Source organism: Paramormyrops kingsleyae, chromosome 4 (genome assembly GCF_048594095.1).
Source record: "Paramormyrops kingsleyae isolate MSU_618 chromosome 4, PKINGS_0.4, whole genome shotgun sequence".
Taxonomy (NCBI): Eukaryota; Metazoa; Chordata; class Actinopteri; order Osteoglossiformes; family Mormyridae; genus Paramormyrops; species Paramormyrops kingsleyae.
In genome coordinates, this window is record NC_132800.1 from 45806275 (window position 1) to 45830637 (window position 24363).

The following is a 24363-nucleotide window of genomic DNA, read 5'->3' on the forward strand; positions in this document are numbered from 1 at the left end:
CTTATCCAGAGGGCCCTGCGTCTTGCCACGAATGTAAAGATGTCACTACCCTTTCATTTCACAAATTACCTTTATTTGTACAAAGACGGCAGTCCCCGCCCACTTTTGCAGAAAGTACTCGTAGCAATCGTATACAACTCACCGATTTCTTCCTCATTTTAATAACGACTTTCTCAAAGACATCTTGACATCAATGCCGCATCGACGTCTGCTCTTCTCTCGGTGCGACTCTCAATAAACCCTCAACTGAAAACAAAAGTGCTGATTCTGGCCGCTTCCCTTGCTTACGGCCATACCGTTCCGACTGCGCCCGATCTCGTCTGATCTCGGAAGCTAAGCGGGGCCGGGCTTGGTTAGTGCTTGGTTGGGAGGCTGCCTGGGAATACCGAGTGCCGTAAGCATTTTCTTAGTTTCACCTTATCCAGAGGGCCCTGCGTCTTGCCACGAATGTAAAGATGTCACTACCCTTTCATTTCACAAATTACCTTTATTTGTACAAAGACGGCAGTCCCCGCCCACTTTTGCAGAAAGTACTCGTAGCAATCGTATACAACTCACCGATTTCTTCCTCATTTTAATAACGACTTTCTCAAAGACATCTTGACATCAATGCCGCATCGACGTCTGCTCTTCTCTCGGTGCGACTCTCAATAAACCCTCAACTGAAAACAAAAGTGCTGATTCTGGCCGCTTCCCTTGCTTACGGCCATACCGCTCCGACTGCGCCCGATCTCGTCTGATCTCGGAAGCTAAGCGGGGCCGGGCTTGGTTAGTGCTTGGTTGGGAGGCTGCCTGGGAATACCGAGTGCCGTAAGCTTTTTCTTAGTTTCACCTTATCCAGAGGGCCCTGCGTCTTGCCACGAATGTAAAGATGTCACTACCCTTTCATTTCACAAATTACCTTTATTTGTACAAAGACGGCAGTCCCCGCCCACTTTTGCAGAAAGTACTCGTAGCGATCGTATACAACTCACCGATTTCTTCCTCATTTTAATAACGACTTTCTCAAAGACATCTTGACATCAATGCCGCATCGACGTCTGCTCTTCTCTCGGTGCGACTCTCAATAAACCCTCAACTGAAAACAAAAGTGCTGATTCTGGCCGCTTCCCTCGCTTACGGCCATACCGTTCCGACTGCGCCCGATCTCGTCTGATCTCGGAAGCTAAGCGGGGCCGGGCTTGGTTAGTACTTGGTTGGGAGACTGCCTGGGAATACCGAGTGCCGTAAGCTTTTTCTTAGTTTCACCTTATCCAGAGGGCCCTGCGTCTTGCCACGAATGTAAAGATGTCACTACCCTTTCATTTCACAAATTACCTTTATTTGTACAAAGACGGCAGTCCCCGCCCACTTTTGCAGAAAGTACTCGTAGCGATCGTATACAACTCACCGATTTCTTCCTCATTTTAATAACGACTTTCTCAAAGACATCTTGACATCAATGCCGCATCGACGTCTGCTCTTCTCTCGGTGCGACTCTCAATAAACCCTCAACTGAAAACAAAAGTGCTGATTCTGGCCGCTTCCCTCGCTTACGGCCATACCGTTCCGACTGCGCCCGATCTCGTCTGATCTCGGAAGCTAAGCGGGGCCGGGCTTGGTTAGTACTTGGTTGGGAGACTGCCTGGGAATACCGAGTGCCGTAAGCTTTTTCTTAGTTTCACCTTATCCAGAGGGCCCTGCGTCTTGCCACGAATGTAAAGATGTCACTACCCTTTCATTTCACAAATTACCTTTATTTGTACAAAGACGGCAGTCCCCGCCCACTTTTGCAGAAAGTACTCGTAGCGATCGTATACAACTCACCGATTTCTTCCTCATTTTAATAACGACTTTCTCAAAGACATCTTGACATCAATGCCGCATCGACGTCTGCTCTTCTCTCGGTGCGACTCTCAATAAACCCTCAACTGAAAACAAAAGTGCTGATTCTGGCCGCTTCCCTCGCTTACGGCCATACCGTTCCGACTGCGCCCGATCTCGTCTGATCTCGGAAGCTAAGCGGGGCCGGGCTTGGTTAGTACTTGGTTGGGAGACTGCCTGGGAATACCGAGTGCCGTAAGCTTTTTCTTAGTTTCACCTTATCCAGAGGGCCCTGCGTCTTGCCACGAATGTAAAGATGTCACTACCCTTTCATTTCACAAATTACCTTTATTTGTACAAAGACGGCAGTCCCCGCCCACTTTTGCAGAAAGTACTCGTAGCGATCGTATACAACTCACCGATTTCTTCCTCATTTTAATAACGACTTTCTCAAAGACATCTTGACATCAATGCCGCATCGACGTCTGCTCTTCTCTCGGTGCGACTCTCAATAAACCCTCAACTGAAAACAAAAGTGCTGATTCTGGCCGCTTCCCTCGCTTACGGCCATACCGTTCCGACTGCGCCCGATCTCGTCTGATCTCGGAAGCTAAGCGGGGCCGGGCTTGGTTAGTACTTGGTTGGGAGACTGCCTGGGAATACCGAGTGCCGTAAGCTTTTTCTTAGTTTCACCTTATCCAGAGGGCCCTGCGTCTTGCCACGAATGTAAAGATGTCACTACCCTTTCATTTCACAAATTACCTTTATTTGTACAAAGACGGCAGTCCCCGCCCACTTTTGCAGAAAGTACTCGTAGCGATCGTATACAACTCACCGATTTCTTCCTCATTTTAATAACGACTTTCTCAAAGACATCTTGACATCAATGCCGCATCGACGTCTGCTCTTCTCTCGGTGCGACTCTCAATAAACCCTCAACTGAAAACAAAAGTGCTGATTCTGGCCGCTTCCCTCGCTTACGGCCATACCGTTCCGGCTGCGCCCGATCTCGTCTGATCTCGGAAGCTAAGCGGGGCCGGGCTTGGTTAGTACTTGGTTGGGAGACTGCCTGGGAATACCGAGTGCCGTAAGCTTTTTCTTAGTTTCACCTTATCCAGAGGGCCCTGCGTCTTGCCACGAATGTAAAGATGTCACTACCCTTTCATTTCACAAATTACCTTTATTTGTACAAAGACGGCAGTCCCCGCCCACTTTTGCAGAAAGTACTCGTAGCGATCGTATACAACTCACCGATTTCTTCCTCATTTTAATAACGACTTTCTCAAAGACATCTTGACATCAATGCCGCATCGACGTCTGCTCTTCTCTCGGTGCGACTCTCAATAAACCCTCAACTGAAAACAAAAGTGCTGATTCTGGCCGCTTCCCTCGCTTACGGCCATACCGTTCCGGCTGCGCCCGATCTCGTCTGATCTCGGAAGCTAAGCGGGGCCGGGCTTGGTTAGTACTTGGTTGGGAGACTGCCTGGGAATACCGAGTGCCGTAAGCTTTTTCTTAGTTTCACCTTATCCAGAGGGCCCTGCGTCTTGCCACGAATGTAAAGATGTCACTACCCTTTCATTTCACAAATTACCTTTATTTGTACAAAGACGGCAGTCCCCGCCCACTTTTGCAGAAAGTACTCGTAGCGATCGTATACAACTCACCGATTTCTTCCTCATTTTAATAACGACTTTCTCAAAGACATCTTGACATCAATGCCGCATCGACGTCTGCTCTTCTCTCGGTGCGACTCTCAATAAACCCTCAACTGAAAACAAAAGTGCTGATTCTGGCCGCTTCCCTCGCTTACGGCCATACCGTTCCGGCTGCGCCCGATCTCGTCTGATCTCGGAAGCTAAGCGGGGCCGGGCTTGGTTAGTACTTGGTTGGGAGACTGCCTGGGAATACCGAGTGCCGTAAGCTTTTTCTTAGTTTCACCTTATCCAGAGGGCCCTGCGTCTTGCCACGAATGTAAAGATGTCACTACCCTTTCATTTCACAAATTACCTTTATTTGTACAAAGACGGCAGTCCCCGCCCACTTTTGCAGAAAGTACTCGTAGCGATCGTATACAACTCACCGATTTCTTCCTCATTTTAATAATGACTTTCTCAAAGACATCTTGACATCAATGCCGCATCGACGTCTGCTCTTCTCTCGGTGCGACTCTCAATAAACCCTCAACTGAAAACAAAAGTGCTGATTCTGGCCGCTTCCCTCGCTTACGGCCATACCGTTCCGGCTGCGCCCGATCTCGTCTGATCTCGGAAGCTAAGCGGGGCCGGGCTTGGTTAGTACTTGGTTGGGAGACTGCCTGGGAATACCGAGTGCCGTAAGCTTTTTCTTAGTTTCACCTTATCCAGAGGGCCCTGCGTCTTGCCACGAATGTAAAGATGTCACTACCCTTTCATTTCACAAATTACCTTTATTTGTACAAAGACGGCAGTCCCCGCCCACTTTTGCAGAAAGTACTCGTAGCGATCGTATACAACTCACCGATTTCTTCCTCATTTTAATAACGACTTTCTCAAAGACATCTTGACATCAATGCCGCATCGACGTCTGCTCTTCTCTCGGTGCGACTCTCAATAAACCCTCAACTGAAAACAAAAGTGCTGATTCTGGCCGCTTCCCTCGCTTACGGCCATACCGTTCCGACTGCGCCCGATCTCGTCTGATCTCGGAAGCTAAGCGGGGCCGGGCTTGGTTAGTACTTGGTTGGGAGACTGCCTGGGAATACCGAGTGCCGTAAGCTTTTTCTTAGTTTCACCTTATCCAGAGGGCCCTGCGTCTTGCCACGAATGTAAAGATGTCACTACCCTTTCATTTCACAAATTACCTTTATTTGTACAAAGACGGCAGTCCCCGCCCACTTTTGCAGAAAGTACTCGTAGCGATCGTATACAACTCACCGATTTCTTCCTCATTTTAATAACGACTTTCTCAAAGACATCTTGACATCAATGCCGCATCGACGTCTGCTCTTCTCTCGGTGCGACTCTCAATAAACCCTCAACTGAAAACAAAAGTGCTGATTCTGGCCGCTTCCCTCGCTTACGGCCATACCGTTCCGACTGCGCCCGATCTCGTCTGATCTCGGAAGCTAAGCGGGGCCGGGCTTGGTTAGTACTTGGTTGGGAGACTGCCTGGGAATACCGAGTGCCGTAAGCTTTTTCTTAGTTTCACCTTATCCAGAGGGCCCTGCGTCTTGCCACGAATGTAAAGATGTCACTACCCTTTCATTTCACAAATTACCTTTATTTGTACAAAGACGGCAGTCCCCGCCCACTTTTGCAGAAAGTACTCGTAGCGATCGTATACAACTCACCGATTTCTTCCTCATTTTAATAACGACTTTCTCAAAGACATCTTGACATCAATGCCGCATCGACGTCTGCTCTTCTCTCGGTGCGACTCTCAATAAACCCTCAACTGAAAACAAAAGTGCTGATTCTGGCCGCTTCCCTCGCTTACGGCCATACCGTTCCGACTGCGCCCGATCTCGTCTGATCTCGGAAGCTAAGCGGGGCCGGGCTTGGTTAGTACTTGGTTGGGAGACTGCCTGGGAATACCGAGTGCCGTAAGCTTTTTCTTAGTTTCACCTTATCCAGAGGGCCCTGCGTCTTGCCACGAATGTAAAGATGTCACTACCCTTTCATTTCACAAATTACCTTTATTTGTACAAAGACGGCAGTCCCCGCCCACTTTTGCAGAAAGTACTCGTAGCGATCGTATACAACTCACCGATTTCTTCCTCATTTTAATAACGACTTTCTCAAAGACATCTTGACATCAATGCCGCATCGACGTCTGCTCTTCTCTCGGTGCGACTCTCAATAAACCCTCAACTGAAAACAAAAGTGCTGATTCTGGCCGCTTCCCTCGCTTACGGCCATACCGTTCCGACTGCGCCCGATCTCGTCTGATCTCGGAAGCTAAGCGGGGCCGGGCTTGGTTAGTACTTGGTTGGGAGACTGCCTGGGAATACCGAGTGCCGTAAGCTTTTTCTTAGTTTCACCTTATCCAGAGGGCCCTGCGTCTTGCCACGAATGTAAAGATGTCACTACCCTTTCATTTCACAAATTACCTTTATTTGTACAAAGACGGCAGTCCCCGCCCACTTTTGCAGAAAGTACTCGTAGCGATCGTATACAACTCACCGATTTCTTCCTCATTTTAATAACGACTTTCTCAAAGACATCTTGACATCAATGCCGCATCGACGTCTGCTCTTCTCTCGGTGCGACTCTCAATAAACCCTCAACTGAAAACAAAAGTGCTGATTCTGGCCGCTTCCCTCGCTTACGGCCATACCGTTCCGACTGCGCCCGATCTCGTCTGATCTCGGAAGCTAAGCGGGGCCGGGCTTGGTTAGTACTTGGTTGGGAGACTGCCTGGGAATACCGAGTGCCGTAAGCTTTTTCTTAGTTTCACCTTATCCAGAGGGCCCTGCGTCTTGCCACGAATGTAAAGATGTCACTACCCTTTCATTTCACAAATTACCTTTATTTGTACAAAGACGGCAGTCCCCGCCCACTTTTGCAGAAAGTACTCGTAGCGATCGTATACAACTCACCGATTTCTTCCTCATTTTAATAACGACTTTCTCAAAGACATCTTGACATCAATGCCGCATCGACGTCTGCTCTTCTCTCGGTGCGACTCTCAATAAACCCTCAACTGAAAACAAAAGTGCTGATTCTGGCCGCTTCCCTCGCTTACGGCCATACCGTTCCGACTGCGCCCGATCTCGTCTGATCTCGGAAGCTAAGCGGGGCCGGGCTTGGTTAGTACTTGGTTGGGAGACTGCCTGGGAATACCGAGTGCCGTAAGCTTTTTCTTAGTTTCACCTTATCCAGAGGGCCCTGCGTCTTGCCACGAATGTAAAGATGTCACTACCCTTTCATTTCACAAATTACCTTTATTTGTACAAAGACGGCAGTCCCCGCCCACTTTTGCAGAAAGTACTCGTAGCGATCGTATACAACTCACCGATTTCTTCCTCATTTTAATAACGACTTTCTCAAAGACATCTTGACATCAATGCCGCATCGACGTCTGCTCTTCTCTCGGTGCGACTCTCAATAAACCCTCAACTGAAAACAAAAGTGCTGATTCTGGCCGCTTCCCTCGCTTACGGCCATACCGTTCCGACTGCGCCCGATCTCGTCTGATCTCGGAAGCTAAGCGGGGCCGGGCTTGGTTAGTACTTGGTTGGGAGACTGCCTGGGAATACCGAGTGCCGTAAGCTTTTTCTTAGTTTCACCTTATCCAGAGGGCCCTGCGTCTTGCCACGAATGTAAAGATGTCACTACCCTTTCATTTCACAAATTACCTTTATTTGTACAAAGACGGCAGTCCCCGCCCACTTTTGCAGAAAGTACTCGTAGCGATCGTATACAACTCACCGATTTCTTCCTCATTTTAATAACGACTTTCTCAAAGACATCTTGACATCAATGCCGCATCGACGTCTGCTCTTCTCTCGGTGCGACTCTCAATAAACCCTCAACTGAAAACAAAAGTGCTGATTCTGGCCGCTTCCCTCGCTTACGGCCATACCGTTCCGACTGCGCCCGATCTCGTCTGATCTCGGAAGCTAAGCGGGGCCGGGCTTGGTTAGTACTTGGTTGGGAGACTGCCTGGGAATACCGAGTGCCGTAAGCTTTTTCTTAGTTTCACCTTATCCAGAGGGCCCTGCGTCTTGCCACGAATGTAAAGATGTCACTACCCTTTCATTTCACAAATTACCTTTATTTGTACAAAGACGGCAGTCCCCGCCCACTTTTGCAGAAAGTACTCGTAGCGATCGTATACAACTCACCGATTTCTTCCTCATTTTAATAACGACTTTCTCAAAGACATCTTGACATCAATGCCGCATCGACGTCTGCTCTTCTCTCGGTGCGACTCTCAATAAACCCTCAACTGAAAACAAAAGTGCTGATTCTGGCCGCTTCCCTTGCTTACGGCCATACCGTTCCGACTGCGCCCGATCTCGTCTGATCTCGGAAGCTAAGCGGGGCCGGGCTTGGTTAGTGCTTGGTTGGGAGGCTGCCTGGGAATACCGAGTGCCGTAAGCTTTTTCTTAGTTTCACCTTATCCAGAGGGCCCTGCGTCTTGCCACGAATGTAAAGATGTCACTACCCTTTCATTTCACAAATTACCTTTATTTGTACAAAGACGGCAGTCCCCGCCCACTTTTGCAGAAAGTACTCGTAGCAATCGTATACAACTCACCGATTTCTTCCTCATTTTAATAACGACTTTCTCAAAGACATCTTGACATCAATGCCGCATCGACGTCTGCTCTTCTCTCGGTGCGACTCTCAATAAACCCTCAACTGAAAACAAAAGTGCTGATTCTGGCCGCTTCCCTTGCTTACGGCCATACCGTTCCGACTGCGCCCGATCTCGTCTGATCTCGGAAGCTAAGCGGGGCCGGGCTTGGTTAGTGCTTGGTTGGGAGGCTGCCTGGGAATACCGAGTGCCGTAAGCTTTTTCTTAGTTTCACCTTATCCAGAGGGCCCTGCGTCTTGCCACGAATGTAAAGATGTCACTACCCTTTCATTTCACAAATTACCTTTATTTGTACAAAGACGGCAGTCCCCGCCCACTTTTGCAGAAAGTACTCGTAGCAATCGTATACAACTCACCGATTTCTTCCTCATTTTAATAACGACTTTCTCAAAGACATCTTGACATCAATGCCGCATCGACGTCTGCTCTTCTCTCGGTGCGACTCTCAATAAACCCTCAACTGAAAACAAAAGTGCTGATTCTGGCCGCTTCCCTTGCTTACGGCCATACCGTTCCGACTGCGCCCGATCTCGTCTGATCTCGGAAGCTAAGCGGGGCCGGGCTTGGTTAGTGCTTGGTTGGGAGGCTGCCTGGGAATACCGAGTGCCGTAAGCTTTTTCTTAGTTTCACCTTATCCAGAGGGCCCTGCGTCTTGCCACGAATGTAAAGATGTCACTACCCTTTCATTTCACAAATTACCTTTATTTGTACAAAGACGGCAGTCCCCGCCCACTTTTGCAGAAAGTACTCGTAGCAATCGTATACAACTCACCGATTTCTTCCTCATTTTAATAACGACTTTCTCAAAGACATCTTGACATCAATGCCGCATCGACGTCTGCTCTTCTCTCGGTGCGACTCTCAATAAACCCTCAACTGAAAACAAAAGTGCTGATTCTGGCCGCTTCCCTTGCTTACGGCCATACCGTTCCGACTGCGCCCGATCTCGTCTGATCTCGGAAGCTAAGCGGGGCCGGGCTTGGTTAGTGCTTGGTTGGGAGGCTGCCTGGGAATACCGAGTGCCGTAAGCTTTTTCTTAGTTTCACCTTATCCAGAGGGCCCTGCGTCTTGCCACGAATGTAAAGATGTCACTACCCTTTCATTTCACAAATTACCTTTATTTGTACAAAGACGGCAGTCCCCGCCCACTTTTGCAGAAAGTACTCGTAGCAATCGTATACAACTCACCGATTTCTTCCTCATTTTAATAACGACTTTCTCAAAGACATCTTGACATCAATGCCGCATCGACGTCTGCTCTTCTCTCGGTGCGACTCTCAATAAACCCTCAACTGAAAACAAAAGTGCTGATTCTGGCCGCTTCCCTTGCTTACGGCCATACCGTTCCGACTGCGCCCGATCTCGTCTGATCTCGGAAGCTAAGCGGGGCCGGGCTTGGTTAGTGCTTGGTTGGGAGGCTGCCTGGGAATACCGAGTGCCGTAAGCTTTTTCTTAGTTTCACCTTATCCAGAGGGCCCTGCGTCTTGCCACGAATGTAAAGATGTCACTACCCTTTCATTTCACAAATTACCTTTATTTGTACAAAGACGGCAGTCCCCGCCCACTTTTGCAGAAAGTACTCGTAGCAATCGTATACAACTCACCGATTTCTTCCTCATTTTAATAACGACTTTCTCAAAGACATCTTGACATCAATGCCGCATCGACGTCTGCTCTTCTCTCGGTGCGACTCTCAATAAACCCTCAACTGAAAACAAAAGTGCTGATTCTGGCCGCTTCCCTTGCTTACGGCCATACCGTTCCGACTGCGCCCGATCTCGTCTGATCTCGGAAGCTAAGCGGGGCCGGGCTTGGTTAGTGCTTGGTTGGGAGGCTGCCTGGGAATACCGAGTGCCGTAAGCTTTTTCTTAGTTTCACCTTATCCAGAGGGCCCTGCGTCTTGCCACGAATGTAAAGATGTCACTACCCTTTCATTTCACAAATTACCTTTATTTGTACAAAGACGGCAGTCCCCGCCCACTTTTGCAGAAAGTACTCGTAGCGATCGTATACAACTCACCGATTTCTTCCTCATTTTAATAACGACTTTCTCAAAGACATCTTGACATCAATGCCGCATCGACGTCTGCTCTTCTCTCGGTGCGACTCTCAATAAACCCTCAACTGAAAACAAAAGTGCTGATTCTGGCCGCTTCCCTCGCTTACGGCCATACCGTTCCGACTGCGCCCGATCTCGTCTGATCTCGGAAGCTAAGCGGGGCCGGGCTTGGTTAGTGCTTGGTTGGGAGGCTGCCTGGGAATACCGAGTGCCGTAAGCTTTTTCTTAGTTTCACCTTATCCAGAGGGCCCTGCGTCTTGCCACGAATGTAAAGAGGTCACTACCCTTTCATTTCACAAATTACCTTTATTTGTACAAAGACGGCAGTCCCCGCCCACTTTTGCAGAAAGTACTCGTAGCAATCGTATACAACTCACCGATTTCTTCCTCATTTTAATAACGACTTTCTCAAAGACATCTTGACATCAATGCCGCATCGACGTCTGCTCTTCTCTCGGTGCGACTCTCAATAAACCCTCAACTGAAAACAAAAGTGCTGATTCTGGCCGCTTCCCTTGCTTACGGCCATACCGTTCCGACTGCGCCCGATCTCGTCTGATCTCGGAAGCTAAGCGGGGCCGGGCTTGGTTAGTGCTTGGTTGGGAGGCTGCCTGGGAATACCGAGTGCCGTAAGCTTTTTCTTAGTTTCACCTTATCCAGAGGGCCCTGCGTCTTGCCACGAATGTAAAGATGTCACTACCCTTTCATTTCACAAATTACCTTTATTTGTACAAAGACGGCAGTCCCCGCCCACTTTTGCAGAAAGTACTCGTAGCAATCGTATACAACTCACCGATTTCTTCCTCATTTTAATAACGACTTTCTCAAAGACATCTTGACATCAATGCCGCATCGACGTCTGCTCTTCTCTCGGTGCGACTCTCAATAAACCCTCAACTGAAAACAAAAGTGCTGATTCTGGCCGCTTCCCTTGCTTACGGCCATACCGTTCCGACTGCGCCCGATCTCGTCTGATCTCGGAAGCTAAGCGGGGCCGGGCTTGGTTAGTGCTTGGTTGGGAGGCTGCCTGGGAATACCGAGTGCCGTAAGCATTTTCTTAGTTTCACCTTATCCAGAGGGCCCTGCGTCTTGCCACGAATGTAAAGATGTCACTACCCTTTCATTTCACAAATTACCTTTATTTGTACAAAGACGGCAGTCCCCGCCCACTTTTGCAGAAAGTACTCGTAGCAATCGTATACAACTCACCGATTTCTTCCTCATTTTAATAACGACTTTCTCAAAGACATCTTGACATCAATGCCGCATCGACGTCTGCTCTTCTCTCGGTGCGACTCTCAATAAACCCTCAACTGAAAACAAAAGTGCTGATTCTGGCCGCTTCCCTTGCTTACGGCCATACCGCTCCGACTGCGCCCGATCTCGTCTGATCTCGGAAGCTAAGCGGGGCCGGGCTTGGTTAGTGCTTGGTTGGGAGGCTGCCTGGGAATACCGAGTGCCGTAAGCTTTTTCTTAGTTTCACCTTATCCAGAGGGCCCTGCGTCTTGCCACGAATGTAAAGATGTCACTACCCTTTCATTTCACAAATTACCTTTATTTGTACAAAGACGGCAGTCCCCGCCCACTTTTGCAGAAAGTACTCGTAGCAATCGTATACAACTCACCGATTTCTTCCTCATTTTAATAACGACTTTCTCAAAGACATCTTGACATCAATGCCGCATCGACGTCTGCTCTTCTCTCGGTGCGACTCTCAATAAACCCTCAACTGAAAACAAAAGTGCTGATTCTGGCCGCTTCCCTTGCTTACGGCCATACCGTTCCGACTGCGCCCGATCTCGTCTGATCTCGGAAGCTAAGCGGGGCCGGGCTTGGTTAGTGCTTGGTTGGGAGGCTGCCTGGGAATACCGAGTGCCGTAAGCTTTTTCTTAGTTTCACCTTATCCAGAGGGCCCTGCGTCTTGCCACGAATGTAAAGATGTCACTACCCTTTCATTTCACAAATTACCTTTATTTGTACAAAGACGGCAGTCCCCGCCCACTTTTGCAGAAAGTACTCGTAGCAATCGTATACAACTCACCGATTTCTTCCTCATTTTAATAACGACTTTCTCAAAGACATCTTGACATCAATGCCGCATCGACGTCTGCTCTTCTCTCGGTGCGACTCTCAATAAACCCTCAACTGAAAACAAAAGTGCTGATTCTGGCCGCTTCCCTTGCTTACGGCCATACCGTTCCGACTGCGCCCGATCTCGTCTGATCTCGGAAGCTAAGCGGGGCCGGGCTTGGTTAGTGCTTGGTTGGGAGGCTGCCTGGGAATACCGAGTGCCGTAAGCTTTTTCTTAGTTTCACCTTATCCAGAGGGCCCTGCGTCTTGCCACGAATGTAAAGATGTCACTACCCTTTCATTTCACAAATTACCTTTATTTGTACAAAGACGGCAGTCCCCGCCCACTTTTGCAGAAAGTACTCGTAGCAATCGTATACAACTCACCGATTTCTTCCTCATTTTAATAACGACTTTCTCAAAGACATCTTGACATCAATGCCGCATCGACGTCTGCTCTTCTCTCGGTGCGACTCTCAATAAACCCTCAACTGAAAACAAAAGTGCTGATTCTGGCCGCTTCCCTCGCTTACGGCCATACCGTTCCGACTGCGCCCGATCTCGTCTGATCTCGGAAGCTAAGCGGGGCCGGGCTTGGTTAGTGCTTGGTTGGGAGGCTGCCTGGGAATACCGAGTGCCGTAAGCATTTTCTTAGTTTCACCTTATCCAGAGGGCCCTGCGTCTTGCCACGAATGTAAAGATGTCACTACCCTTTCATTTCACAAATTACCTTTATTTGTACAAAGACGGCAGTCCCCGCCCACTTTTGCAGAAAGTACTCGTAGCAATCGTATACAACTCACCGATTTCTTCCTCATTTTAATAACGACTTTCTCAAAGACATCTTGACATCAATGCCGCATCGACGTCTGCTCTTCTCTCGGTGCGACTCTCAATAAACCCTCAACTGAAAACAAAAGTGCTGATTCTGGCCGCTTCCCTCGCTTACGGCCATACCGTTCCGACTGCGCCCGATCTCGTCTGATCTCGGAAGCTAAGCGGGGCCGGGCTTGGTTAGTGCTTGGTTGGGAGACTGCCTGGGAATACCGAGTGCCGTAAGCTTTTTCTTAGTTTCACCTTATCCAGAGGGCCCTGCGTCTTGCCACGAATGTAAAGATGTCACTACCCTTTCATTTCACAAATTACCTTTATTTGTACAAAGACGGCAGTCCCCGCCCACTTTTGCAGAAAGTACTCGTAGCAATCGTATACAACTCACCGATTTCTTCCTCATTTTAATAACGACTTTCTCAAAGACATCTTGACATCAATGCCGCATCGACGTCTGCTCTTCTCTCGGTGCGACTCTCAATAAACCCTCAACTGAAAACAAAAGTGCTGATTCTGGCCGCTTCCCTCGCTTACGGCCATACCGTTCCGACTGCGCCCGATCTCGTCTGATCTCGGAAGCTAAGCGGGGCCGGGCTTGGTTAGTGCTTGGTTGGGAGGCTGCCTGGGAATACCGAGTGCCGTAAGCTTTTTCTTAGTTTCACCTTATCCAGAGGGCCCTGCGTCTTGCCACGAATGTAAAGATGTCACTACCCTTTCATTTCACAAATTACCTTTATTTGTACAAAGACGGCAGTCCCCGCCCACTTTTGCAGAAAGTACTCGTAGCAATCGTATACAACTCACCGATTTCTTCCTCATTTTAATAACGACTTTCTCAAAGACATCTTGACATCAATGCCGCATCGACGTCTGCTCTTCTCTCGGTGCGACTCTCAATAAACCCTCAACTGAAAACAAAAGTGCTGATTCTGGCCGCTTCCCTCGCTTACGGCCATACCGTTCCGACTGCGCCCGATCTCGTCTGATCTCGGAAGCTAAGCGGGGCCGGGCTTGGTTAGTGCTTGGTTGGGAGGCTGCCTGGGAATACCGAGTGCCGTAAGCTTTTTCTTAGTTTCACCTTATCCAGAGGGCCCTGCGTCTTGCCACGAATGTAAAGATGTCACTACCCTTTCATTTCACAAATTACCTTTATTTGTACAAAGACGGCAGTCCCCGCCCACTTTTGCAGAAAGTACTCGTAGCAATCGTATACAACTCACCGATTTCTTCCTCATTTTAATAACGACTTTCTCAAAGACATCTTGACATCAATGCCGCATCGACGTCTGCTCTTCTCTCGGTGCGACTCTCAATAAACCCTCAACTGAAAACAAAAGTGCTGATTCTGGCCGCTTCCCTTGCTTACGGCCATACCGTTCCGACTGCGCCCGATCTCGTCTGATCTCGGAAGCTAAGCGGGGCCGGGCTTGGTTAGTGCTTGGTTGGGAGGCTGCCTGGGAATACCGAGTGCCGTAAGCTTTTTCTTAGTTTCACCTTATCCAGAGGGCCCTGCGTCTTGCCACGAATGTAAAGATGTCACTACCCTTTCATTTCACAAATTACCTTTATTTGTACAAAGACGGCAGTCCCCGCCCACTTTTGCAGAAAGTACTCGTAGCAATCGTATACAACTCACCGATTTCTTCCTCATTTTAATAACGACTTTCTCAAAGACATCTTGACATCAATGCCGCATCGACGTCTGCTCTTCTCTCGGTGCGACTCTCAATAAACCCTCAACTGAAAACAAAAGTGCTGATTCTGGCCGCTTCCCTTGCTTACGGCCATACCGTTCCGACTGCGCCCGATCTCGTCTGATCTCGGAAGCTAAGCGGGGCCGGGCTTGGTTAGTGCTTGGTTGGGAGGCTGCCTGGGAATACCGAGTGCCGTAAGCTTTTTCTTAGTTTCACCTTATCCAGAGGGCCCTGCGTCTTGCCACGAATGTAAAGATGTCACTACCCTTTCATTTCACAAATTACCTTTATTTGTACAAAGACGGCAGTCCCCGCCCACTTTTGCAGAAAGTACTCGTAGCAATCGTATACAACTCACCGATTTCTTCCTCATTTTAATAACGACTTTCTCAAAGACATCTTGACATCAATGCCGCATCGACGTCTGCTCTTCTCTCGGTGCGACTCTCAATAAACCCTCAACTGAAAACAAAAGTGCTGATTCTGGCCGCTTCCCTTGCTTACGGCCATACCGTTCCGACTGCGCCCGATCTCGTCTGATCTCGGAAGCTAAGCGGGGCCGGGCTTGGTTAGTGCTTGGTTGGGAGGCTGCCTGGGAATACCGAGTGCCGTAAGCTTTTTCTTAGTTTCACCTTATCCAGAGGGCCCTGCGTCTTGCCACGAATGTAAAGATGTCACTACCCTTTCATTTCACAAATTACCTTTATTTGTACAAAGACGGCAGTCCCCGCCCACTTTTGCAGAAAGTACTCGTAGCAATCGTATACAACTCACCGATTTCTTCCTCATTTTAATAACGACTTTCTCAAAGACATCTTGACATCAATGCCGCATCGACGTCTGCTCTTCTCTCGGTGCGACTCTCAATAAACCCTCAACTGAAAACAAAAGTGCTGATTCTGGCCGCTTCCCTTGCTTACGGCCATACCGTTCCGACTGCGCCCGATCTCGTCTGATCTCGGAAGCTAAGCGGGGCCGGGCTTGGTTAGTGCTTGGTTGGGAGGCTGCCTGGGAATACCGAGTGCCGTAAGCTTTTTCTTAGTTTCACCTTATCCAGAGGGCCCTGCGTCTTGCCACGAATGTAAAGATGTCACTACCCTTTCATTTCACAAATTACCTTTATTTGTACAAAGACGGCAGTCCCCGCCCACTTTTGCAGAAAGTACTCGTAGCAATCGTATACAACTCACCGATTTCTTCCTCATTTTAATAACGACTTTCTCAAAGACATCTTGACATCAATGCCGCATCGACGTCTGCTCTTCTCTCGGTGCGACTCTCAATAAACCCTCAACTGAAAACAAAAGTGCTGATTCTGGCCGCTTCCCTTGCTTACGGCCATACCGTTCCGACTGCGCCCGATCTCGTCTGATCTCGGAAGCTAAGCGGGGCCGGGCTTGGTTAGTGCTTGGTTGGGAGGCTGCCTGGGAATACCGAGTGCCGTAAGCTTTTTCTTAGTTTCACCTTATCCAGAGGGCCCTGCGTCTTGCCACGAATGTAAAGATGTCACTACCCTTTCATTTCACAAATTACCTTTATTTGTACAAAGACGGCAGTCCCCGCCCACTTTTGCAGAAAGTACTCGTAGCAATCGTATACAACTCACCGATTTCTTCCTCATTTTAATAACGACTTTCTCAAAGACATCTTGACATCAATGCCGCATCGACGTCTGCTCTTCTCTCGGTGCGACTCTCAATAAACCCTCAACTGAAAACAAAAGTGCTGATTCTGGCCGCTTCCCTTGCTTACGGCCATACCGTTCCGACTGCGCCCGATCTCGTCTGATCTCGGAAGCTAAGCGGGGCCGGGCTTGGTTAGTGCTTGGTTGGGAGGCTGCCTGGGAATACCGAGTGCCGTAAGCTTTTTCTTAGTTTCACCTTATCCAGAGGGCCCTGCGTCTTGCCACGAATGTAAAGATGTCACTACCCTTTCATTTCACAAATTACCTTTATTTGTACAAAGACGGCAGTCCCCGCCCACTTTTGCAGAAAGTACTCGTAGCAATCGTATACAACTCACCGATTTCTTCCTCATTTTAATAACGACTTTCTCAAAGACATCTTGACATCAATGCCGCATCGACGTCTGCTCTTCTCTCGGTGCGACTCTCAATAAACCCTCAACTGAAAACAAAAGTGCTGATTCTGGCCGCTTCCCTTGCTTACGGCCATACCGTTCCGACTGCGCCCGATCTCGTCTGATCTCGGAAGCTAAGCGGGGCCGGGCTTGGTTAGTGCTTGGTTGGGAGACTGCCTGGGAATACCGAGTGCCGTAAGCTTTTTCTTAGTTTCACCTTATCCAGAGGGCCCTGCGTCTTGCCACGAATGTAAAGATGTCACTACCCTTTCATTTCACAAATTACCTTTATTTGTACAAAGACGGCAGTCCCCGCCCACTTTTGCAGAAAGTACTCGTAGCGATCGTATACAACTCACCGATTTCTTCCTCATTTTAATAACGACTTTCTCAAAGACATCTTGACATCAATGCCGCATCGACGTCTGCTCTTCTCTCGGTGCGACTCTCAATAAACCCTCAACTGAAAACAAAAGTGCTGATTCTGGCCGCTTCCCTTGCTTACGGCCATACCGTTCCGACTGCGCCCGATCTCGTCTGATCTCGGAAGCTAAGCGGGGCCGGGCTTGGTTAGTGCTTGGTTGGGAGGCTGCCTGGGAATACCGAGTGCCGTAAGCTTTTTCTTAGTTTCACCTTATCCAGAGGGCCCTGCGTCTTGCCACGAATGTAAAGATGTCACTACCCTTTCATTTCACAAATTACCTTTATTTGTACAAAGACGGCAGTCCCCGCCCACTTTTGCAGAAAGTACTCGTAGCAATCGTATACAACTCACCGATTTCTTCCTCATTTTAATAACGACTTTCTCAAAGACATCTTGACATCAATGCCGCATCGACGTCTGCTCTTCTCTCGGTGCGACTCTCAATAAACCCTCAACTGAAAACAAAAGTGCTGATTCTGGCCGCTTCCCTTGCTTACGGCCATACCGTTCCGACTGCGCCCGATCTCGTCTGATCTCGGAAGCTAAGCGGGGCCGGGCTTGGTTAGTACTTGGTTGGGAGACTGCCTGGGAATACCGAGTGCCGTAAGCTTTTTCTTAGTTTCACCTTATCCAGAGGGCCCTGCGTCTTGCCACGAATGTAAAGATGTCACTACCCTTTCATTTCACAAATTACCTTTATTTGTACAAAGACGGCAGTCCCCGCCCACTTTTGCAGAAAGTACTCGTAGCGATCGTATACAACTCACCGATTTCTTCCTCATTTTAATAACGACTTTCTCAAAGACATCTTGACATCAATGCCGCATCGACGTCTGCTCTTCTCTCGGTGCGACTCTCAATAAACCCTCAACTGAAAACAAAAGTGCTGATTCTGGCCGCTTCCCTTGCTTACGGCCATACCGTTCCGACTGCGCCCGATCTCGTCTGATCTCGGAAGCTAAGCGGGGCCGGGCTTGGTTAGTACTTGGTTGGGAGACTGCCTGGGAATACCGAGTGCCGTAAGCTTTTTCTTAGTTTCACCTTATCCAGAGGGCCCTGCGTCTTGCCACGAATGTAAAGATGTCACTACCCTTTCATTTCACAAATTACCTTTATTTGTACAAAGACGGCAGTCCCCGCCCACTTTTGCAGAAAGTACTCGTAGCAATCGTATACAACTCACCGATTTCTTCCTCATTTTAATAACGACTTTCTCAAAGACATCTTGACATCAATGCCGCATCGACGTCTGCTCTTCTCTCGGTGCGACTCTCAATAAACCCTCAACTGACAACAAAAGTGCTGATTCTGGCCGCTTCCCTCGCTTGCGGCCATACCGTTCCGACTGCGCCCGATCTCGTCTGATCTCGGAAGCTAAGCGGGGCCGGGCTTGGTTAGTACTTGGTTGGGAGACTGCCTGGGAATACCAAGTGCCGTAAGCTTTTTCTTAGTTTCACCTTATCCAGAGGGCCCTGCGTCTTGCCACGAATGTAAAGATGTCACTACCCTTTCATTTCACAAATTACCTTTATTTGTACAAAGACGGCAGTCCCCGCCCACTTTTGCAGAAAGTACTCGTAGCAATCGTATACAACTCACCGATTTCTTCCTCATTTTAATAACGACTTTCTCAAAGACATCTTGACATCAATGCCGCATCGACGTCTGCTCTTCTCTCGGTGCGACTCTCAATAAACCCTCAACTGAAAACAAAAGTGCTGATTCTGGCCGCTTCCCTCGCTTGCGGCCATACCGTTCCGACTGCGCCCGATCTCGTCTGATCTCGGAAGCTAAGCGGGGCCGGGCTTGGTTAGTACTTGGTTGGGAGACTGCCTGGGAATACCAAGTGCCGTAAGCTTTTTCTTAGTTTCACCTTATCCAGAGGGCCCTGCGTCTTGCCACGAATGTAAAGATGTCACTACCCTTTCATTTCACAAATTACCTTTATTTGTACAAAGACGGCAGTCCCCGCCCACTTTTGCAGAAAGTACTCGTAGCAATCGTATACAACTCACCGATTTCTTCCTCATTTTAATAACGACTTTCTCAAAGACATCTTGACATCAATGCCGCATCGACGTCTGCTCTTCTCTCGGTGCGACTCTCAATAAACCCTCAACTGAAAACAAAAGTGCTGATTCTGGCCGCTTCCCTCGCTTGCGGCCATACCGTTCCGACTGCGCCCGATCTCGTCTGATCTCGGAAGCTAAGCGGGGCCGGGCTTGGTTAGTACTTGGTTGGGAGACTGCCTGGGAATACCAAGTGCCGTAAGCTTTTTCTTAGTTTCACCTTATCCAGAGGGCCCTGCGTCTTGCCACGAATGTAAAGATGTCACTACCCTTTCATTTCACAAATTACCTTTATTTGTACAAAGACGGCAGTCCCCGCCCACTTTTGCAGAAAGTACTCGTAGCAATCGTATACAACTCACCGATTTCTTCCTCATTTTAATAACGACTTTCTCAAAGACATCTTGACATCAATGCCGCATCGACGTCTGCTCTTCTCTCGGTGCGACTCTCAATAAACCCTCAACTGAAAACAAAAGTGCTGATTCTGGCCGCTTCCCTCGCTTGCGGCCATACCGTTCCGACTGCGCCCGATCTCGTCTGATCTCGGAAGCTAAGCGGGGCCGGGCTTGGTTAGTACTTGTTTGGGAGACTGCCTGGGATTACCAAGTGCCGTAAGCTCTTTCTTACTTTCACTTTATCCAGAGGGCCCTGCGTCTTGCCACGAATTGAAAGATGTCACTCCCCTTTCATTTCACAAATTACCTTTATTTGTACAACGACGGCAGTCCACGCCCACTTTTTCAGAAAGTACTCATAGCAATCGTATACAACTCACCGCTTTCTTCCTCATTTTAAGAACGACTTTCTCAAAGACATCTTGACATCAATGCCGCATCGACGTCTGCTCTTCTCTCGGTGCGACTCTCAATAAACCCTCAACTGAAAACAAAAGGGCTGATTCTGGCCACTTCCCTCGCTTACGGCCATACCGTTCCGACTGCGCCCGATCTCGTCTGATCTCGGAAGCTAAGCGGGGCTGGGCTTGGTTAGTACTTGGTTGGGAGACTGCCTGGGATTACCAAGTGCCGTAAGCTCTTTCTTACTTTCACTTTATCCAGAGGGCCCTGCGTCTTGCCACGAATTGAATGATGTCACTCCCCTTTCATTTCACAAATTACCTTTATTTGTACAACGACGGCAGTCCACGCCCACTTTTTCAGAAAGTACTCGTAGCGATCATATACAACTCACCGATTTCTTCCTCATTTTAATAACGACTTTCTCAAAGACATCTTGACATCAATGCCGCATCGACGTCTGCTCTTCTCTCGGTGCGACTCTCAATAAACCCTCAACTGAAAACAAAAGTGCTGATTCTGGCCGCTTCCCTTGCTTACGGCCATACCGTTCCGACTGCGCCCGATCTCGTCTGATCTCGGAAGCTAAGCGGGGCCGGGCTTGGTTAGTGCTTGGTTGGGAGGCTGCCTGGGAATACCGAGTGCCGTAAGCTTTTTCTTAGTTTCACCTTATCCAGAGGGCCCTGCGTCTTGCCACGAATGTAAAGATGTCACTACCCTTTCATTTCACAAATTACCTTTATTTGTACAAAGACGGCAGTCCCCGCCCACTTTTGCAGAAAGTACTCGTAGCAATCGTATACAACTCACCGATTTCTTCCTCATTTTAATAACGACTTTCTCAAAGACATCTTGACATCAATGCCGCATCGACGTCTGCTCTTCTCTCGGTGCGACTCTCAATAAACCCTCAACTGAAAACAAAAGTGCTGATTCTGGCCGCTTCCCTTGCTTACGGCCATACCGTTCCGACTGCGCCCGATCTCGTCTGATCTCGGAAGCTAAGCGGGGCCGGGCTTGGTTAGTGCTTGGTTGGGAGGCTGCCTGGGAATACCGAGTGCCGTAAGCTTTTTCTTAGTTTCACCTTATCCAGAGGGCCCTGCGTCTTGCCACGAATGTAAAGATGTCACTACCCTTTCATTTCACAAATTACCTTTATTTGTACAAAGACGGCAGTCCCCGCCCACTTTTGCAGAAAGTACTCGTAGCAATCGTATACAACTCACCGATTTCTTCCTCATTTTAATAACGACTTTCTCAAAGACATCTTGACATCAATCCCGCATCGACGTCTGCTCTTCTCTCGGTGCGACTCTCAATAAACCCTCAACTGAAAACAAAAGTGCTGATTCTGGCCGCTTCCCTTGCTTACGGCCATACCGTTCCGACTGCGCCCGATCTCGTCTGATCTCGGAAGCTAAGCGGGGCCGGGCTTGGTTAGTGCTTGGTTGGGAGGCTGCCTGGGAATACCGAGTGCCGTAAGCTTTTTCTTAGTTTCACCTTATCCAGAGGGCCCTGCGTCTTGCCACGAATGTAAAGATGTCACTACCCTTTCATTTCACAAATTACCTTTATTTGTACAAAGACGGCAGTCCCCGCCCACTTTTGCAGAAAGTACTCGTAGCGATCGTATACAACTCACCGATTTCTTCCTCATTTTAATAACGACTTTCTCAAAGACATCTTGACATCAATGCCGCATCGACGTCTGCTCTTCTCTCGGTGCGACTCTCAATAAACCCTCAACTGAAAACAAAAGTGCTGATTCTGGCCGCTTCCCTTGCTTACGGCCATACCGTTCCGACTGCGCCCGATCTCGTCTGATCTCGGAAGCTAAGCGGGGCCGGGCTTGGTTAGTGCTTGGTTGGGAGGCTGCCTGGGAATACCGAGTGCCGTAAGCTTTTTCTTAGTTTCACCTTATCCAGAGGGCCCTGCGTCTTGCCACGAATGTAAAGATGTCACTACCCTTTCATTTCACAAATTACCTTTATTTGTACAAAGACGGCAGTCCCCGCCCACTTTTGCAGAAAGTACTCGTAGCGATCGTATACAACTCACCGATTTCTTCCTCATTTTAATAACGACTTTCTCAAAGACATCTTGACATCAATGCCGCATCGACGTCTGCTCTTCTCTCGGTGCGACTCTCAATAAACCCTCAACTGAAAACAAAAGTGCTGATTCTGGCCGCTTCCCTTGCTTACGGCCATACCGTTCCGACTGCGCCCGATCTCGTCTGATCTCGGAAGCTAAGCGGGGCCGGGCTTGGTTAGTGCTTGGTTGGGAGGCTGCCTGGGAATACCGAGTGCCGTAAGCTTTTTCTTAGTTTCACCTTATCCAGAGGGCCCTGCGTCTTGCCACGAATGTAAAGATGTCACTACCCTTTCATTTCACAAATTACCTTTATTTGTACAAAGACGGCAGTCCCCGCCCACTTTTGCAGAAAGTACTCGTAGCGATCGTATACAACTCACCGATTTCTTCCTCATTTTAATAACGACTTTCTCAAAGACATCTTGACATCAATGCCGCATCGACGTCTGCTCTTCTCTCGGTGCGACTCTCAATAAACCCTCAACTGAAAACAAAAGTGCTGATTCTGGCCGCTTCCCTTGCTTACGGCCATACCGTTCCGACTGCGCCCGATCTCGTCTGATCTCGGAAGCTAAGCGGGGCCGGGCTTGGTTAGTGCTTGGTTGGGAGGCTGCCTGGGAATACCGAGTGCCGTAAGCTTTTTCTTAGTTTCACCTTATCCAGAGGGCCCTGCGTCTTGCCACGAATGTAAAGATGTCACTACCCTTTCATTTCACAAATTACCTTTATTTGTACAAAGACGGCAGTCCCCGCCCACTTTTGCAGAAAGTACTCGTAGCGATCGTATACAACTCACCGATTTCTTCCTCATTTTAATAACGACTTTCTCAAAGACATCTTGACATCAATGCCGCATCGACGTCTGCTCTTCTCTCGGTGCGACTCTCAATAAACCCTCAACTGAAAACAAAAGTGCTGATTCTGGCCGCTTCCCTTGCTTACGGCCATACCGTTCCGACTGCGCCCGATCTCGTCTGATCTCGGAAGCTAAGCGGGGCCGGGCTTGGTTAGTGCTTGGTTGGGAGGCTGCCTGGGAATACCGAGTGCCGTAAGCTTTTTCTTAGTTTCACCTTATCCAGAGGGCCCTGCGTCTTGCCACGAATGTAAAGATGTCACTACCCTTTCATTTCACAAATTACCTTTATTTGTACAAAGACGGCAGTCCCCGCCCACTTTTGCAGAAAGTACTCGTAGCGATCGTATACAACTCACCGATTTCTTCCTCATTTTAATAACGACTTTCTCAAAGACATCTTGACATCAATGCCGCATCGACGTCTGCTCTTCTCTCGGTGCGACTCTCAATAAACCCTCAACTGAAAACAAAAGTGCTGATTCTGGCCGCTTCCCTTGCTTACGGCCATACCGTTCCGACTGCGCCCGATCTCGTCTGATCTCGGAAGCTAAGCGGGGCCGGGCTTGGTTAGTGCTTGGTTGGGAGGCTGCCTGGGAATACCGAGTGCCGTAAGCATTTTCTTAGTTTCACCTTATCCAGAGGGCCCTGCGTCTTGCCACGAATGTAAAGATGTCACTACCCTTTCATTTCACAAATTACCTTTATTTGTACAAAGACGGCAGTCCCCGCCCACTTTTGCAGAAAGTACTCGTAGCAATCGTATACAACTCACCGATTTCTTCCTCATTTTAATAACGACTTTCTCAAAGACATCTTGACATCAATGCCGCATCGACGTCTGCTCTTCTCTCGGTGCGACTCTCAATAAACCCTCAACTGAAAACAAAAGTGCTGATTCTGGCCGCTTCCCTTGCTTACGGCCATACCGTTCCGACTGCGCCCGATCTCGTCTGATCTCGGAAGCTAAGCGGGGCCGGGCTTGGTTAGTGCTTGGTTGGGAGGCTGCCTGGGAATACCGAGTGCCGTAAGCTTTTTCTTAGTTTCACCTTATCCAGAGGGCCCTGCGTCTTGCCACGAATGTAAAGATGTCACTACCCTTTCATTTCACAAATTACCTTTATTTGTACAAAGACGGCAGTCCCCGCCCACTTTTGCAGAAAGTACTCGTAGCAATCGTATACAACTCACCGATTTCTTCCTCATTTTAATAACGACTTTCTCAAAGACATCTTGACATCAATGCCGCATCGACGTCTGCTCTTCTCTCGGTGCGACTCTCAA

General features: G+C 48.8%; 53 non-coding genes and 5 pseudogenes across 53 annotated transcripts; all 58 read left to right on the forward strand.

Moving 5' to 3' along the window:
- Nucleotides 1-282: 282 nt before the first annotated feature.
- Nucleotides 283-401, forward strand: LOC140590047 (5S ribosomal RNA; annotated as a pseudogene).
- A 297-nt stretch (nt 402-698) lies between these two features.
- LOC140589853 (5S ribosomal RNA) lies at nt 699-817 on the forward strand. Its single transcript, XR_011991032.1, has one exon. It is a non-coding gene; the product is annotated as a 5S ribosomal RNA (ribosomal RNA).
- Nucleotides 818-1114: 297 nt separating this feature from the next.
- On the forward strand, nt 1115-1233 carry LOC140589212 (5S ribosomal RNA). The gene has a single exon (XR_011990389.1). It is a non-coding gene; the product is annotated as a 5S ribosomal RNA (ribosomal RNA).
- A 297-nt stretch (nt 1234-1530) lies between these two features.
- Nucleotides 1531-1649, forward strand: LOC140589213 (5S ribosomal RNA). The gene has a single exon (XR_011990390.1). It is a non-coding gene; the product is annotated as a 5S ribosomal RNA (ribosomal RNA).
- A 297-nt stretch (nt 1650-1946) lies between these two features.
- LOC140589214 (5S ribosomal RNA) lies at nt 1947-2065 on the forward strand. Its single transcript, XR_011990391.1, has one exon. It is a non-coding gene; the product is annotated as a 5S ribosomal RNA (ribosomal RNA).
- Nucleotides 2066-2362: 297 nt separating this feature from the next.
- On the forward strand, nt 2363-2481 carry LOC140589215 (5S ribosomal RNA). Its single transcript, XR_011990392.1, has one exon. It is a non-coding gene; the product is annotated as a 5S ribosomal RNA (ribosomal RNA).
- Nucleotides 2482-2778: 297 nt separating this feature from the next.
- Nucleotides 2779-2897, forward strand: LOC140589239 (5S ribosomal RNA). The gene has a single exon (XR_011990416.1). It is a non-coding gene; the product is annotated as a 5S ribosomal RNA (ribosomal RNA).
- A 297-nt stretch (nt 2898-3194) lies between these two features.
- On the forward strand, nt 3195-3313 carry LOC140589240 (5S ribosomal RNA). The gene has a single exon (XR_011990417.1). It is a non-coding gene; the product is annotated as a 5S ribosomal RNA (ribosomal RNA).
- Nucleotides 3314-3610: 297 nt separating this feature from the next.
- On the forward strand, nt 3611-3729 carry LOC140589241 (5S ribosomal RNA). The gene has a single exon (XR_011990418.1). It is a non-coding gene; the product is annotated as a 5S ribosomal RNA (ribosomal RNA).
- Nucleotides 3730-4026: 297 nt separating this feature from the next.
- LOC140589242 (5S ribosomal RNA) lies at nt 4027-4145 on the forward strand. Its single transcript, XR_011990419.1, has one exon. It is a non-coding gene; the product is annotated as a 5S ribosomal RNA (ribosomal RNA).
- A 297-nt stretch (nt 4146-4442) lies between these two features.
- Nucleotides 4443-4561, forward strand: LOC140589216 (5S ribosomal RNA). The gene has a single exon (XR_011990393.1). It is a non-coding gene; the product is annotated as a 5S ribosomal RNA (ribosomal RNA).
- A 297-nt stretch (nt 4562-4858) lies between these two features.
- Nucleotides 4859-4977, forward strand: LOC140589217 (5S ribosomal RNA). The gene has a single exon (XR_011990394.1). It is a non-coding gene; the product is annotated as a 5S ribosomal RNA (ribosomal RNA).
- A 297-nt stretch (nt 4978-5274) lies between these two features.
- LOC140589218 (5S ribosomal RNA) lies at nt 5275-5393 on the forward strand. The gene has a single exon (XR_011990395.1). It is a non-coding gene; the product is annotated as a 5S ribosomal RNA (ribosomal RNA).
- Nucleotides 5394-5690: 297 nt separating this feature from the next.
- On the forward strand, nt 5691-5809 carry LOC140589219 (5S ribosomal RNA). Its single transcript, XR_011990396.1, has one exon. It is a non-coding gene; the product is annotated as a 5S ribosomal RNA (ribosomal RNA).
- A 297-nt stretch (nt 5810-6106) lies between these two features.
- LOC140589220 (5S ribosomal RNA) lies at nt 6107-6225 on the forward strand. Its single transcript, XR_011990397.1, has one exon. It is a non-coding gene; the product is annotated as a 5S ribosomal RNA (ribosomal RNA).
- Nucleotides 6226-6522: 297 nt separating this feature from the next.
- On the forward strand, nt 6523-6641 carry LOC140589221 (5S ribosomal RNA). The gene has a single exon (XR_011990398.1). It is a non-coding gene; the product is annotated as a 5S ribosomal RNA (ribosomal RNA).
- Nucleotides 6642-6938: 297 nt separating this feature from the next.
- Nucleotides 6939-7057, forward strand: LOC140589223 (5S ribosomal RNA). Its single transcript, XR_011990400.1, has one exon. It is a non-coding gene; the product is annotated as a 5S ribosomal RNA (ribosomal RNA).
- A 297-nt stretch (nt 7058-7354) lies between these two features.
- Nucleotides 7355-7473, forward strand: LOC140589224 (5S ribosomal RNA). The gene has a single exon (XR_011990401.1). It is a non-coding gene; the product is annotated as a 5S ribosomal RNA (ribosomal RNA).
- Nucleotides 7474-7770: 297 nt separating this feature from the next.
- On the forward strand, nt 7771-7889 carry LOC140589972 (5S ribosomal RNA). Its single transcript, XR_011991151.1, has one exon. It is a non-coding gene; the product is annotated as a 5S ribosomal RNA (ribosomal RNA).
- Nucleotides 7890-8186: 297 nt separating this feature from the next.
- Nucleotides 8187-8305, forward strand: LOC140589973 (5S ribosomal RNA). Its single transcript, XR_011991152.1, has one exon. It is a non-coding gene; the product is annotated as a 5S ribosomal RNA (ribosomal RNA).
- A 297-nt stretch (nt 8306-8602) lies between these two features.
- LOC140589974 (5S ribosomal RNA) lies at nt 8603-8721 on the forward strand. Its single transcript, XR_011991153.1, has one exon. It is a non-coding gene; the product is annotated as a 5S ribosomal RNA (ribosomal RNA).
- A 297-nt stretch (nt 8722-9018) lies between these two features.
- Nucleotides 9019-9137, forward strand: LOC140589975 (5S ribosomal RNA). Its single transcript, XR_011991154.1, has one exon. It is a non-coding gene; the product is annotated as a 5S ribosomal RNA (ribosomal RNA).
- A 297-nt stretch (nt 9138-9434) lies between these two features.
- LOC140589976 (5S ribosomal RNA) lies at nt 9435-9553 on the forward strand. The gene has a single exon (XR_011991155.1). It is a non-coding gene; the product is annotated as a 5S ribosomal RNA (ribosomal RNA).
- A 297-nt stretch (nt 9554-9850) lies between these two features.
- On the forward strand, nt 9851-9969 carry LOC140589977 (5S ribosomal RNA). The gene has a single exon (XR_011991156.1). It is a non-coding gene; the product is annotated as a 5S ribosomal RNA (ribosomal RNA).
- Nucleotides 9970-10266: 297 nt separating this feature from the next.
- On the forward strand, nt 10267-10385 carry LOC140589979 (5S ribosomal RNA). Its single transcript, XR_011991158.1, has one exon. It is a non-coding gene; the product is annotated as a 5S ribosomal RNA (ribosomal RNA).
- Nucleotides 10386-10682: 297 nt separating this feature from the next.
- Nucleotides 10683-10801, forward strand: LOC140589980 (5S ribosomal RNA). The gene has a single exon (XR_011991159.1). It is a non-coding gene; the product is annotated as a 5S ribosomal RNA (ribosomal RNA).
- Nucleotides 10802-11098: 297 nt separating this feature from the next.
- Nucleotides 11099-11217, forward strand: LOC140590048 (5S ribosomal RNA; annotated as a pseudogene).
- A 297-nt stretch (nt 11218-11514) lies between these two features.
- LOC140589854 (5S ribosomal RNA) lies at nt 11515-11633 on the forward strand. The gene has a single exon (XR_011991033.1). It is a non-coding gene; the product is annotated as a 5S ribosomal RNA (ribosomal RNA).
- A 297-nt stretch (nt 11634-11930) lies between these two features.
- LOC140589981 (5S ribosomal RNA) lies at nt 11931-12049 on the forward strand. Its single transcript, XR_011991160.1, has one exon. It is a non-coding gene; the product is annotated as a 5S ribosomal RNA (ribosomal RNA).
- A 297-nt stretch (nt 12050-12346) lies between these two features.
- LOC140589982 (5S ribosomal RNA) lies at nt 12347-12465 on the forward strand. The gene has a single exon (XR_011991161.1). It is a non-coding gene; the product is annotated as a 5S ribosomal RNA (ribosomal RNA).
- A 297-nt stretch (nt 12466-12762) lies between these two features.
- LOC140590049 (5S ribosomal RNA) lies at nt 12763-12881 on the forward strand (annotated as a pseudogene).
- A 297-nt stretch (nt 12882-13178) lies between these two features.
- LOC140589836 (5S ribosomal RNA) lies at nt 13179-13297 on the forward strand. Its single transcript, XR_011991015.1, has one exon. It is a non-coding gene; the product is annotated as a 5S ribosomal RNA (ribosomal RNA).
- A 297-nt stretch (nt 13298-13594) lies between these two features.
- LOC140589983 (5S ribosomal RNA) lies at nt 13595-13713 on the forward strand. The gene has a single exon (XR_011991162.1). It is a non-coding gene; the product is annotated as a 5S ribosomal RNA (ribosomal RNA).
- A 297-nt stretch (nt 13714-14010) lies between these two features.
- Nucleotides 14011-14129, forward strand: LOC140589984 (5S ribosomal RNA). Its single transcript, XR_011991163.1, has one exon. It is a non-coding gene; the product is annotated as a 5S ribosomal RNA (ribosomal RNA).
- A 297-nt stretch (nt 14130-14426) lies between these two features.
- LOC140589985 (5S ribosomal RNA) lies at nt 14427-14545 on the forward strand. The gene has a single exon (XR_011991164.1). It is a non-coding gene; the product is annotated as a 5S ribosomal RNA (ribosomal RNA).
- A 297-nt stretch (nt 14546-14842) lies between these two features.
- LOC140589986 (5S ribosomal RNA) lies at nt 14843-14961 on the forward strand. The gene has a single exon (XR_011991165.1). It is a non-coding gene; the product is annotated as a 5S ribosomal RNA (ribosomal RNA).
- Nucleotides 14962-15258: 297 nt separating this feature from the next.
- LOC140589987 (5S ribosomal RNA) lies at nt 15259-15377 on the forward strand. Its single transcript, XR_011991166.1, has one exon. It is a non-coding gene; the product is annotated as a 5S ribosomal RNA (ribosomal RNA).
- Nucleotides 15378-15674: 297 nt separating this feature from the next.
- Nucleotides 15675-15793, forward strand: LOC140589988 (5S ribosomal RNA). The gene has a single exon (XR_011991167.1). It is a non-coding gene; the product is annotated as a 5S ribosomal RNA (ribosomal RNA).
- A 297-nt stretch (nt 15794-16090) lies between these two features.
- LOC140589990 (5S ribosomal RNA) lies at nt 16091-16209 on the forward strand. Its single transcript, XR_011991169.1, has one exon. It is a non-coding gene; the product is annotated as a 5S ribosomal RNA (ribosomal RNA).
- Nucleotides 16210-16506: 297 nt separating this feature from the next.
- On the forward strand, nt 16507-16625 carry LOC140589991 (5S ribosomal RNA). Its single transcript, XR_011991170.1, has one exon. It is a non-coding gene; the product is annotated as a 5S ribosomal RNA (ribosomal RNA).
- Nucleotides 16626-16922: 297 nt separating this feature from the next.
- LOC140589837 (5S ribosomal RNA) lies at nt 16923-17041 on the forward strand. The gene has a single exon (XR_011991016.1). It is a non-coding gene; the product is annotated as a 5S ribosomal RNA (ribosomal RNA).
- A 297-nt stretch (nt 17042-17338) lies between these two features.
- On the forward strand, nt 17339-17457 carry LOC140589992 (5S ribosomal RNA). Its single transcript, XR_011991171.1, has one exon. It is a non-coding gene; the product is annotated as a 5S ribosomal RNA (ribosomal RNA).
- Nucleotides 17458-17754: 297 nt separating this feature from the next.
- Nucleotides 17755-17873, forward strand: LOC140589225 (5S ribosomal RNA). The gene has a single exon (XR_011990402.1). It is a non-coding gene; the product is annotated as a 5S ribosomal RNA (ribosomal RNA).
- A 297-nt stretch (nt 17874-18170) lies between these two features.
- Nucleotides 18171-18289, forward strand: LOC140589226 (5S ribosomal RNA). Its single transcript, XR_011990403.1, has one exon. It is a non-coding gene; the product is annotated as a 5S ribosomal RNA (ribosomal RNA).
- Nucleotides 18290-18586: 297 nt separating this feature from the next.
- On the forward strand, nt 18587-18705 carry LOC140589365 (5S ribosomal RNA). Its single transcript, XR_011990544.1, has one exon. It is a non-coding gene; the product is annotated as a 5S ribosomal RNA (ribosomal RNA).
- Nucleotides 18706-19002: 297 nt separating this feature from the next.
- Nucleotides 19003-19121, forward strand: LOC140589367 (5S ribosomal RNA). Its single transcript, XR_011990546.1, has one exon. It is a non-coding gene; the product is annotated as a 5S ribosomal RNA (ribosomal RNA).
- Nucleotides 19122-19418: 297 nt separating this feature from the next.
- LOC140589368 (5S ribosomal RNA) lies at nt 19419-19537 on the forward strand. Its single transcript, XR_011990547.1, has one exon. It is a non-coding gene; the product is annotated as a 5S ribosomal RNA (ribosomal RNA).
- Nucleotides 19538-19834: 297 nt separating this feature from the next.
- LOC140590102 (5S ribosomal RNA) lies at nt 19835-19953 on the forward strand (annotated as a pseudogene).
- Nucleotides 19954-20250: 297 nt separating this feature from the next.
- LOC140589661 (5S ribosomal RNA) lies at nt 20251-20369 on the forward strand. Its single transcript, XR_011990840.1, has one exon. It is a non-coding gene; the product is annotated as a 5S ribosomal RNA (ribosomal RNA).
- Nucleotides 20370-20666: 297 nt separating this feature from the next.
- On the forward strand, nt 20667-20785 carry LOC140589993 (5S ribosomal RNA). The gene has a single exon (XR_011991172.1). It is a non-coding gene; the product is annotated as a 5S ribosomal RNA (ribosomal RNA).
- A 297-nt stretch (nt 20786-21082) lies between these two features.
- Nucleotides 21083-21201, forward strand: LOC140589994 (5S ribosomal RNA). The gene has a single exon (XR_011991173.1). It is a non-coding gene; the product is annotated as a 5S ribosomal RNA (ribosomal RNA).
- A 297-nt stretch (nt 21202-21498) lies between these two features.
- On the forward strand, nt 21499-21617 carry LOC140589995 (5S ribosomal RNA). The gene has a single exon (XR_011991174.1). It is a non-coding gene; the product is annotated as a 5S ribosomal RNA (ribosomal RNA).
- A 297-nt stretch (nt 21618-21914) lies between these two features.
- On the forward strand, nt 21915-22033 carry LOC140589996 (5S ribosomal RNA). The gene has a single exon (XR_011991175.1). It is a non-coding gene; the product is annotated as a 5S ribosomal RNA (ribosomal RNA).
- Nucleotides 22034-22330: 297 nt separating this feature from the next.
- On the forward strand, nt 22331-22449 carry LOC140589997 (5S ribosomal RNA). Its single transcript, XR_011991176.1, has one exon. It is a non-coding gene; the product is annotated as a 5S ribosomal RNA (ribosomal RNA).
- Nucleotides 22450-22746: 297 nt separating this feature from the next.
- On the forward strand, nt 22747-22865 carry LOC140589998 (5S ribosomal RNA). The gene has a single exon (XR_011991177.1). It is a non-coding gene; the product is annotated as a 5S ribosomal RNA (ribosomal RNA).
- A 297-nt stretch (nt 22866-23162) lies between these two features.
- On the forward strand, nt 23163-23281 carry LOC140589999 (5S ribosomal RNA). The gene has a single exon (XR_011991178.1). It is a non-coding gene; the product is annotated as a 5S ribosomal RNA (ribosomal RNA).
- A 297-nt stretch (nt 23282-23578) lies between these two features.
- Nucleotides 23579-23697, forward strand: LOC140590051 (5S ribosomal RNA; annotated as a pseudogene).
- A 297-nt stretch (nt 23698-23994) lies between these two features.
- Nucleotides 23995-24113, forward strand: LOC140590001 (5S ribosomal RNA). Its single transcript, XR_011991180.1, has one exon. It is a non-coding gene; the product is annotated as a 5S ribosomal RNA (ribosomal RNA).
- The last annotated feature ends 250 nt before the right edge of the window (nt 24114-24363 follow it).